Source organism: Mirounga angustirostris, unplaced genomic scaffold, assembly GCF_029215605.1.
Source record: "Mirounga angustirostris isolate CCGP_5_RB_7025 unplaced genomic scaffold, mMirAng1.0.hap1 SCAF_15, whole genome shotgun sequence".
NCBI lineage: Eukaryota > Metazoa > Chordata > Mammalia > Carnivora > Phocidae > Mirounga > Mirounga angustirostris.
In genome coordinates this window covers 15,922,754-15,933,991 of record NW_026991723.1, presented here as the reverse complement: position 1 = coordinate 15,933,991, position 11,238 = coordinate 15,922,754, and the positions used below count along the sequence as shown (strand labels likewise).

The following is an 11,238-nucleotide window of genomic DNA, read 5'->3' as shown; positions in this document are numbered from 1 at the left end:
TACACCCAGGCACCCCCCATGTTATTTTATTATTTTTTTAAGTTTTTTTTTTTTTACTATGTTATGTTAATCACCATACCTTACATCATTAGTTTTTAATGTAGTGTTCCATGATTCATTGTTTGCATATAACACCCAAGTGCTTCATTCAGTATGTGCCCTCTTTAATACCCATCGCCAGGCTAACCCAGCCCCCACCACTCTCCCCCCATGTTATTTTTATTGGTACTTTTATTTGTACTTTGAGAAGATTTACCAGATTTACCAAATGACTTTTTAAAGCTCTTCACCCATTTTATTTTCCACTGTCATTCTCCCATCTTTCTCATTCTTACCATTACATGTCACATTTCCTGACATAACTTGCTTTTTCTACTTTATACTATCTCCTCTCATTAACCATATATCTTGGTCTTATGTTCCTTGGATTCAGTACCTCTCGGTTACACTCCATGTTTTGCAGATTTTACCTTTGTACCATTATGCAATCCAAGGACCCTCTAGCACTGAACACTTTGCATATTTGTTATACTAATTGCAAAGATTAGTGATGCATGGCCACATGTGTTTCTGAAATTAGGCAAGTGGTTTTCCTCTCAGACACTTTGAAGTACCATAGATAATTGCTTTTTAAACTTGGCATATACTAAAGTTTTTTTTTTCTCTTTTTCTTAGTGTTTACTTTTTTTTTTTCCAGTGTTCATCCTGGAACACAAGGATGAGTAGTTCAGTCTTTTGAGAATGTTACATTCTATTTGGAAAGAAAGACCAGGAAACAAACATTACAGTCTAATGTTGTAACCTTTCAAAAAGAGTTAAAGCGGTATGATAATAAGCAATTTACTTGTACCTGAGAATTCCATGTGGGAGTATATCATTTTCCAAAGAGATACCATTTGTGTTAGGTCTTGAAAAACTGAGTTGGAGTTCAGCAGATGGAAAAGTGGGAGAGGAATTCAGAAGCAAAAGAAACAGAATGTTAAAAGGTACAAGAACTTGAAAAATAATGTTGTTATTTGACGAAGTCAGTAGTTTTCACGTGCTGATTTGATCCTGGGGTGACTTGATTGGCTTTGAGAGGTGGCAATGAGTTAGGGAACACAGGAAATAATGATTTGTCTGGCCTGATAAAGCATTTTTACTTACTCCTTGTGGTAGACAGATAATGTCCCCCTAGAAGGTCCACATCCTAATCCCTAGAACTGTGAATATTTTACCTTACATGCCATAAAAGGACTTTTCAGATATGACTAATTTAAAGATCTTGGGGTAGAAATATCCTGAATTCTCTAGATGGGCCTAACGTAATCCTAACTGAAAGGGGTGTAAGCCAAGAAATGCAGGTAGACTCTGAAAGCTGAAAGAGGGAAAAGAATAGATTCTCCCCTAAAATCTAATATATAATAATAAATTTGTGTTGTTTTAGGTAACTGAATTTGGGGTAACATGCTACAGCAGCAATGAGAAATCAATGCACTACTTCATGCAGTTGTCAATAGTTTTACAGAGGTTTTAAGGAACTTGAAGTGACATCATATTGGAGGGTGACCATGTGAATATTATTTTGACCTGGATTTAGAGGAAAAGAACAGAAATGGGAAGACTCCTTAGGCGCCATTTCCATTGTCCTGTTGAGAAATGAAAAGGGCTTATACCTAACATTAGAGGTAGTTGTGAAGGGAGTCATGGCTCTCATCTTTCCGGAAGGAAATGCTTGTACTTGTCAAACATAACATTCTTTGACAGTATAAAAATCATGAGCATTCATTTAAGAATACCTTGAGTACTGGGATATAGATCAATTAAGGTATTACAAGCACACCCAGAAAAGAAAAGGAATACATATACCTAGCAATCATCTGTCATCGATCAGATACACTGTTAGAACTTGTTCTCCTTTTCACTACTTCCCCAGTCCTACTTGTCCCGACTCACAGACTCCATATCCCTCTTCAGTTTCCTTTCTGCCTTAGTTACTGCCTCTTGCTGGAGAAATGTGGTTATTCTCTCCCTTCTAAATCTGGGATTTATTTTCAGCTCTGGACCAGTGATCCTTAGTTGATTATAAAATTACTTTTTATAAATGAAAGAGAACAGAATGGAAGAGAACATGAAATATCAAATCACTTCATGTGAATTTACAAGTATTGTTTCAGGAAATTGTTCCCAGTTGATACATACACTTGCGTGTGTGTATGGGTATTGCTGGTAGATCACATGGAAAATGGTTTCTATGCAATTATGCACCTAAAATGTTTGAAACAGACTCCTGATCTGTTTCTGTTCTGTCAAAATTTAGACATACTACACCCCTGATTAAGGGGCCACCTAGGGCTGTGGTCCAAGTGCCAGCAATGAAGCAAGTATTTGAGAGAGATTTTCTGAGGAGGATCAAAATGAATTTCGTTAACAATACACTGAGGGAAGCAGAAGAGCCAATGCTCAAAAATTATAATTATTTTGTGTAGAAAAGCTTTTAGTACCATAAAAAATATGGTGCATGTATTTTAAGATCTGTGGACAATTGTTTGTTTTACCGATATTTTCATTTGCAGCATTTAACATCTGGGGCTTGTGTGGTACAAATTGAGCACAAAAATACTTGTGTCAGAAAATGAGGATGTCCTCCAAAGTAAATGCAATCATATTGAACTGACACAATCAGTGGCGTGAAGGGGCTCCACAGGCCAATTTGCAATAGTTTAAGCACCAAAAATATGATGATAATTGATCATGATATGCTACGTGTTTAAAAATCCATAATCCATATTAATATTCAGAGAGAGAGAGAGAAGATATGTGGGGCCTGGAATGAGAAGGAAAACTTCTTAAAGAATTCTAGCTAAAAAAGGTAGAAAGAAATATAAAATAAAGAGAATATGCCATTTTCCAACCCCAATTAAAAAAAGAAAAAGGGGCGCCTGGGTGGCTCAGTCGTTAAGCGTCTGCCTTCAGCTCAGGTCATGATCCCAGGGTCCCGGGATCGAGCCCCGCATCGAGCCCCGCATTGGGCTCCCTGCTCGGTGGGAAGCCTGCTTCTCCCTCTCCCACTCCCCCTGCTTGTGTTCCCTCTGTCACTGTGTTTTTCTCTGTCAAATAAATAAATAAAATCTTTAAAAAGAAAAAGAACGATTCAGATAAGGCACATCAACCTCTGATCAAAGTATTGGCTGAGAGATTGTTGAGAAATAATCTGTTTACCCTGTGCCAAAGTATCAGCCTACTTAATGATGATAACTTAATAATGACAAATGCTAACACATCTGGCATCCAACAAGTGAAAAATGTTATCACTGGTGGTGAAACAACCCTATAGGGCATAAGTAAAATACAAATACACAATAGAACTAAGAAGTATTCTGGACAGAATTGTTTTATATGAATCTAATTACATCTTAATATCCAACTTTCGGTTTACGGAAAATGCAAGAGTAGAGGAACATATTAAGAGGAAACAATAAAACATTTAAAATGCAGAACTTTCCACAAGAAAACTACCTTGGATTCTTTAAAAAGTCAACATTAGTGAATAGGAGGGAGGCTATTCTAGATGAAAAGGAACTGAGTGGATGCAATGATGAGATGTGTTCATTGTGTGAATCTCGATTAGGATTCTAGAATTAAAAACCAAAACATTTAGTTCTCTCTGCTCTCTGCCATGTGAGAATACAAGGAATTGTTAATAGCAGTCTGCAACACAGAAGAGGTTTCTCACCAGAATTTGACCATGCTGGTCTTCTAATCTCAGACTTTCAGCTCCAGAACTATGAGAAATATATTTCTCTTGTTTATAGGTGAAAAAAGGTGTGGGAACAAAGTTTTCACTTTAAGTTTGAATCTTTAAAGATTAAAGTGTGCATAAAGCTTTTCATACTTTTCATACTTTTCAAGACTTATTCCCTTTGGTTGGATGGTACCCAGCTGCCATTACTACTGTTCTTTTTCCAGTTTTTAATTGATATATATAGTTCACATACCAAAGCACCATCCTTTTAAAGTGTACAATCAGTAGTTAGTTCTTAGTTTATTCTCAAGCTTGGGTGACCATCATCACTATCTAATTCTAGAACATTCCATCACCCCCTAAAGAAACCCCATACTCATTAGCAGTCACTCCCCATTTCCACCATCACTCATCCCCTGGAAACCACTAACCTACTAATTACACACTAATCTACTAATTTAATATACTTTATGTCTCTGAATTTTCTATTGTGAACATTTTAAATCAGTAGAAACATACATATATGTGGACTTTCTTGCCTGGCTTCTTTTACTTACTTCCATACTTTCAGGATTCATCATATGATATCATCCATCAGTACTTTATTCATGTTTATGGCTAAGTAATATGCCACTGTATTGACCTACCACATTTTATCTATCCATCATCAGTTGTTAGACATTTCAGTTGTTTCTCCTTTCTGGCTATTATGAATAATGCTGCTGTGATCATTTGTTTACAAGTTTTTATGTAAACATATGTTTTCAGTTTGGGGAGATATATACCTAGGAATGGAATTGCTGAGTCATATGGTAACTCTGTGTTCAGCTTTTTGAGTAGCTGCTCAACATTTTTCCAAAGCAACTGCACCATTTTATGTTCCCACTAGCAATGTATGAGTGTTCCAATTTTTCTACATCCTGACCAACACTTGTTCATCTTCTGGACTATCATCATCCTCACGGGTATGAGGACAATTATTTCTTCTATCTCAGGATATATTTCTTATATATATATATATTTTAAATTTTGTTGAAATAGTTATTAAGCGATTTTGTTTTCCAGAACTAGTACATGGGTAATAATATTTCAAGACTTTGTTGTCAGAAAATATTTTTATTGTTTCCCAGTGCAAGCGTATGTGGTATAAGACTCTTTGTTCAAAATCATTTTTGAACAGAACTTGTAAAGCCCTGTTTTCTAGCCCTCAGAATGGATATAGCATTAGGATGAATGTCATCACTTTGCTGGCTGTGTGTATGTGTGTGTAGGTGTGTATGTACATGCATGCGTGTGAGTGCACATATGTATTTCTCTTTCAGAATCTTCTCTTTATGCTTGCCATTTTAGAATTGGACAAGGTTGTGTCTTAGTGTGAGTCTTTATTTCTCTTGCTTCGCCTTCAGTGGGTCTTTCCAGAAAATTTCAAAACTTCTCATTTAAAAATTAAAGCTTAGGAAGTACTGTTCTGTCAAGTTTTGTTTGTTTCTTCCTTTCCACTGCCACTATTCTGAATAGCTCTGAATTACTATTAGGTAGAACTTGAAGCTCAAAATCTAATGTCCATGTCTTTTTTTGGTGTGTGTATTTTCTTTACATTTCATTTTGCACATAATTTAGAAAAAGGTTTATCAACTTTTATTCCTGATTAACACATTAATATTTAGACCCACAATTTATTTTGCCACCCTTCAAATAAATGTTATTCAACACTATATTTTTAATATCAGATATTATTTCTTCTTGTTTTTGTAACAAATTTTATATGCTTTGTGAAGATAAAAGCCTGTTATTAGAATATACTGTAAAGGTCTCTTCTATTCACTGAATCGCATCTTTTTCCTCTAGACCAAGTTTTTTATTTGTTCATCCTAGTCCTTGTCATCCATGCTATGACATTCTGGAAATATTTGCTTATTTGAAGTTCTTGTTTCATCGATCTGATGGAAAGACTAGGTTGATAATTATACTCAATTGAAATGGATTTCCTCTGCAGTTTCCTCTGTGATTCTGTTTCCTCAAGAGGGAGATTAGTTTCAGGCTGTGTGCAATGGGCAGGGCATCTTCAGACAGGCTCCCCTTTGAATTGCATGGACATGGAGCTGACAGGCAGACGAAGGAGCCAAAGTAGAGAAGAGTGTAAGATGACTCCTGGGCATAGATTCCTTTTTTCTCTAGTGTTTGAGACAAGGTTCAAAATTAAGACTAGGGCTGGCTGGTCAAGTGTGGCCTCAATGGCTGGGGATGACTCATCTCTCCTCCATGTGGTCTCTTACCTTCCAGTAGGAGTTTCTGGGTTCATTGTCATGGAAGAGGTAGTCTTCTAAGGTGAAAAGCAGAAGCACACAAGATCCCTTGAGACATTGGCTTAAAATAAGCACAGTGCCCTTCCCAGCATAGTCTTTTGGTCAAAGTAAATCACAAGACCAGACAAAAGTAAAGGGGTAAAGGTAACAGGCATCACATCCTGATGAGAACTGTAGCAGGGTCATATTGCAAGGGGTTTGGGTAAAAAGAGCAATGGAAATTCAGAGCCATTTTTGAAATAATCTACCACATCATCTTTCAGAAGTTCCTCAAATTTCCCTGTCTACTCTCATCACTGTTGCTAATTACCTATTTTCTCTCAGTTGCAAAACCATCCTTTATAATCTTTTATGTGAATGTTGGCAATGGGATTCTGAAACTACATTTTCTTAGTGTCCTAGTCTGCTGACTTCTCATGAGGTTCTATAGATAGCGAGCAATGGAAGGAGAGTGAAAAGCAGAAGGAGAAAGGAACTTGCTTTTTGTTTTCAGCTCTGGGCATTCTCCCTACAGCAGGGACAACAGCAGCTATGGGTTCGAGCTCCCACCTATCCTCGTCACTCCCAGCCACAGAGCCGCCCCTCTATTCCCTCAGAAGTACCAGTGGCGGGCGCCTGGGTGGCTCAGTTGGTTGAGCGACTGCCTTTGGCTCAGGTCATGATCCTGGAGTCCCTGGATCGAGTCCCACATCGGGCTCCCTGCTCAGTGGGGAGTCTGCTTCTCCCTCTGACCCTCCCCCCTCTCACGTGCTCTCTCTCATTCTCTCTCAAATAAATAAATAAAATCTTAAAAAAAAAAAAAAAGAAGTACCAGTGGCAGTAAGCCATGTCCCCCTCTGTGAGTGGAGCTTTAGCTGAACCATACTCATCTCCAGATAAAAATCATGTGGAGGCTAGAGGGTGTTTCCTCTCCAATCTCCTAGGTTTTTGATAACTCTACATCTTCTTCCTTTTTATGTTCTGAGCCCTAGACTTTTAACTGCTTCCTGCAGCTACTAATATCCATGTTAGCTCAGAATCCCTTTAGCTCTTTCTGCCTTCCAGTACCTGTATAACAAATTCCCTATGCTCTCTGTTAAAACAGCTCATACGCTTTTCATTTCTTGACATATCTTTCCCAGATAGATTCTTTGTTGTTTTCCAGAATTTTGGTTTCATTTTCCCTTGGTATTTTTTCAGTAATTTTTATAAGATATTCAGAGGAGCAATAGATGCAAGTGCTCAGAGCACTATCTTTTCATTATTATTGTAGTAAGAGTATTTACCCTGAGATCTACCCTCTTAACAACTTTTTTAAGTGTACAATTCTACAATCCCACTTCTGGGTATCTATCCAAATGAATTGAGCTCAGGATCTCGAAGAGTTATTTTCACTCTCGTGTTCACTGCAGAGTTATCAATAATAGCTAAAATGTGGAAGTAACCTAAGTGTCCATTAACAGATGAATGCATAAGCAAATTCCGTACATACATGCAATGGAATATTACTAAACCTTAACAAAGAAGGAGAGTCTGACATATGCTACAACATGGATGAACCTTGTGGACATCATGCTAAGTGAAATAAGCCAGACACAAAAAGACTAATACTATTTAATTCCACTTCTGTGCGGTACCTAGAATAGCCAAAATCATGATGACAGGAAGTAGAGGCTGGGGGGAGGGGTTAATGGGAGATTGCTAATCAAGGGGTAAAGTTCCAGTTATGCAAGATGAATATGTTCTAGAGATCTGGGTAATATCAATGTAGTGTCTTATGTGGTTATTGGTTATTTGTTATTTTCTCTTCTTAATTTATAGTTCTTTGTATATAAAAATATTAAATCTTTATATTGAGAAAAATATTAAATCTTTCTATTGAGAAAAATATTTCCCCATGGTTTATTGCTTATGTTTAACTGCGTTTATGGAGACATCTATCATTCAAAAGTTTATTTTAGGGGCACCTGGGTTCCTGTCCTTTAAGTGTCCGACTCTTAATTTTGGTTCAGGTCATGATCTCAGGGTCATGAGATCGAGCCCCGAACCTGCTTAAGATTCTCTTTCTCTCTCTCTCTCTCTGCCCCTCCCCTCCCTCATGTGCATGCTCTCTCTCTGTCTCTGAAAAACAAAAATGGTTTATTTTAATATATCAAAGCTGTCAAATTTACCTTAAACAGTTAGAAATAATAGGGTCCACATTACCCTGGAAGATATGCTACTATGCCACCTTGGGTATCGGGAAGGATGCAATGGATTATCTGGATTTCAAAGTCCTATTTGAATTCCATTTCTGCCAAGCTTTAGGAGTATGACTTTATGAAAGCTCTTCAATGACCTCAGCCTCAGTCTTCTCATCTGGACAGTGGGGATAATAATAAAATAATGCAGTACCTTTCTTCTAGGACTGTTTTGAAGATTAAGTGACATACACGTTTAGGGTCCTTGGGAGGAGTGTGGCATAATCATAGGTACTCAATAATGGTAGTAGCTACACCTGCTATTGTTACTCATATCATTGCTATCATTGCAACGGCGTCTGCAATTTTTATTGTTACAAATATCACTACTGTTCTTACCCTTACCATCACTGCCATTAATGAACCGTTCCCAATCCCTAAGTATATTCTGCTTTGTGTTTAAGGAAATTAATTAGCTTTAGGGGATATGGTTGACTGAATAACAGGCCCCAAAGATATCTTTGTCCTAATTCCTGGAATTCGTGAATGCTGCCTTATATAGCAAAGGGAATTTTGCAAGTATGATTTAGTAAAGGGTCTTAAAGTGGGAGGGTTTTTCTAGATTATCCGGGTGGACCTAAATATAATCACAAATGCCCTTAGAAGATCAAGGCAGAGTGATATAGACAGAGAAGAGGAGAAGGCAGTGTGATCAGGGAGGCAGAAATTGGAGTGTTGTGACTACAGGCCAAGGAATGCCAGTAGCCACGAGAAGCTGGAAGAGACTAAGAACGGTCCTGCCCTGTGCTCACTTCGGCAGCACATACACTACAGTTGGAACAACACAGAGAAGATTAGCATGACACCTGCATGAGGATGACATGCAAATTCATGAAGCGGTCCCTATTTAAAAAAAAAGAAAAAAAGAATGGATCCTGCCCTGGCAGAGGAAACAGCCCTGCTGCTACCTTGACTTTAGCTCAGTGAAACGGACTTTGGATTGCTGGCCTTTAGAATGGTGAGGAAATAAGTTTGTGTTGTTTCAGCCACCAACGTTGTGGTAATTTGCTATGGTGGCCATAGGAAACTAATACAAAGGATAAAAATTCTAGTTTTGGAGAGTTAAATTACAATCCCCCCCAACTTCAAGAACTCTTACTACATTATTTACTGGAGCGCGTTGAAATATGTTCCATCAGTAGAAATGCTTCTTAACTGAAATGTCACATGGAAACTCTACGTGGGAGGAAGATAACCGTGGAGCTTCTTTTGATCCAGATACTGCCACAGTGGCCCCCTCCACAAGGTCCCACTTCTGGGTATATATCCCCCAAGGTGGCCTGAGACACCCCAGGCTCATGGTACTCCAAGCAACACGTTGTAATAAATGATGGTTTATGAGCACTGGGTGTTATATGCACATAATGAATCATGGAACACTACATCAAAAACTAATGAAGTACTGTATGGTGACTAACATAAAAAAATAAATGGAAAGTAATTAGAATATTTCATAATCTCATGTATAGTCCTTAAGGAAGGCCAAGAAAGGTGTATTTGGGGGTGTTAGATTAAAATGAGAGGCTGACACTGACCTCAGTGAGTGTAAAAGTGTAAAAGTCCATGAAAAACACAAAATTAGGTAATTATAACACAGTATATAAATACTAAAACTGGGGTAAGCACACCTCTCTGAGTGTTTATAGAATAAGGAAGACAAGAGCAACTGGTCACTTTGTAGTATTTTTTTTTTTAAGATTTTATTTATTTGAGAGAGCATGAGTGGGAGGAGAGGGAGAAGCAGACTCCCCGCTGGAGCAGGGAGCCTGACGTGGGGCTCGACCCCAGGACCCTGGGATCATGACCCGAGCCGAAGGCAGACGTTTAACCGACTGAGCCACCCAGGCTCCTCCACTTTCATAGGATTTTATACAGAAGTTATTTAACACTGACGAGGGTAAGCATGTATCTCTAGTGACCTGAACCCTCGCGTTCACTGACCTCCTCTCTGTAGTTCAACTCAAATTAAAAGATTGTTTCACCTAAATTTTAAAAATGCCCAGAGGTAGCCAGTGAGTTAAGAGAATTAGAATAAACACAGTCAAGCCATTTTCTACTTAAACTTACAAAAACCCAAAGGTCAAACTAGACCCAACCTGTTAGAACAATAAGTTCATATAGCCAGTCTCATTCTGACATTTGGGCAACCCTAGTATCACCATCTTAACAGCTAATGATATATGCTGCTAATAACCTGAAGACTGATGTCATGCATGAATACTCTGGAGAGCAATATACAGCCTCATTTTCAACTGTTATAGAATAAGAAAGCCGTTTTAAAAGCTATTTTTGCCTTGCAGCGATATAAATTTTTTATTATTATATCATGTGACTATTACCCCACCATAACCAGTCATCCATATATAGTTAGTGATTTACTACATGCAAAGAGGAAAGGAGAAATGATTATTCATTATTTTTTTTAAAGGCCTAGATTAAGACCTCCAATGCAAGTGCCTATTGAGTCACAGCTTAGGACTATGATAATTCCTCCAATGGCCGAAGAAAGTCATATGTGAGAATTAAAGATGCCATTTGAAAACATGCCCATTACTGCTCCCAACCTGCCTCGATACATCCTCTATTAACATTGCTTTGAAGCGAGAAAAAAAAAGTCTACTTTGAAGTGACTGGTTTAAAAAGTCTCAGTGTTCTAAATTAAAACATTATTTTGTAGTCTGATCTGTGTCCATAAATCTCAGTATGAAAATTTCTAAGATCGAATTCTTCCTCCTGTTTAAGAAAAAAACAGCCTTTAAAGAAGTTCCCAATGAAATATCAAGGAGGATAGTGTATGCTTATTGACTGGATAAACCATTGTCAGATAACTAAAAAATCGATGATTTAATAATGACTAGACAGTATTATAAAGTTAAGAATAGAGCATTTTATTAAATCTATACTCTAAGGTATGTGGTATTGCAAAAAAAAAAAAAAAAAGATGTAGGCCTCAAGATACATCTGGTAAAATATTCTTACACTGTTGCAA

The 11,238-nt window shown here is 37.6% G+C and overlaps 1 non-coding gene across 1 annotated transcript; it reads left to right on the top strand.

The window, feature by feature from the left end:
• Nucleotides 1–8,993: 8,993 nt before the first annotated feature.
• Nucleotides 8,994–9,100, top strand: LOC123850297 (U6 spliceosomal RNA). Its single transcript, XR_006792264.1, has one exon. It is a non-coding gene; the product is annotated as a U6 spliceosomal RNA (small nuclear RNA).
• The last annotated feature ends 2,138 nt before the right edge of the window (nt 9,101–11,238 follow it).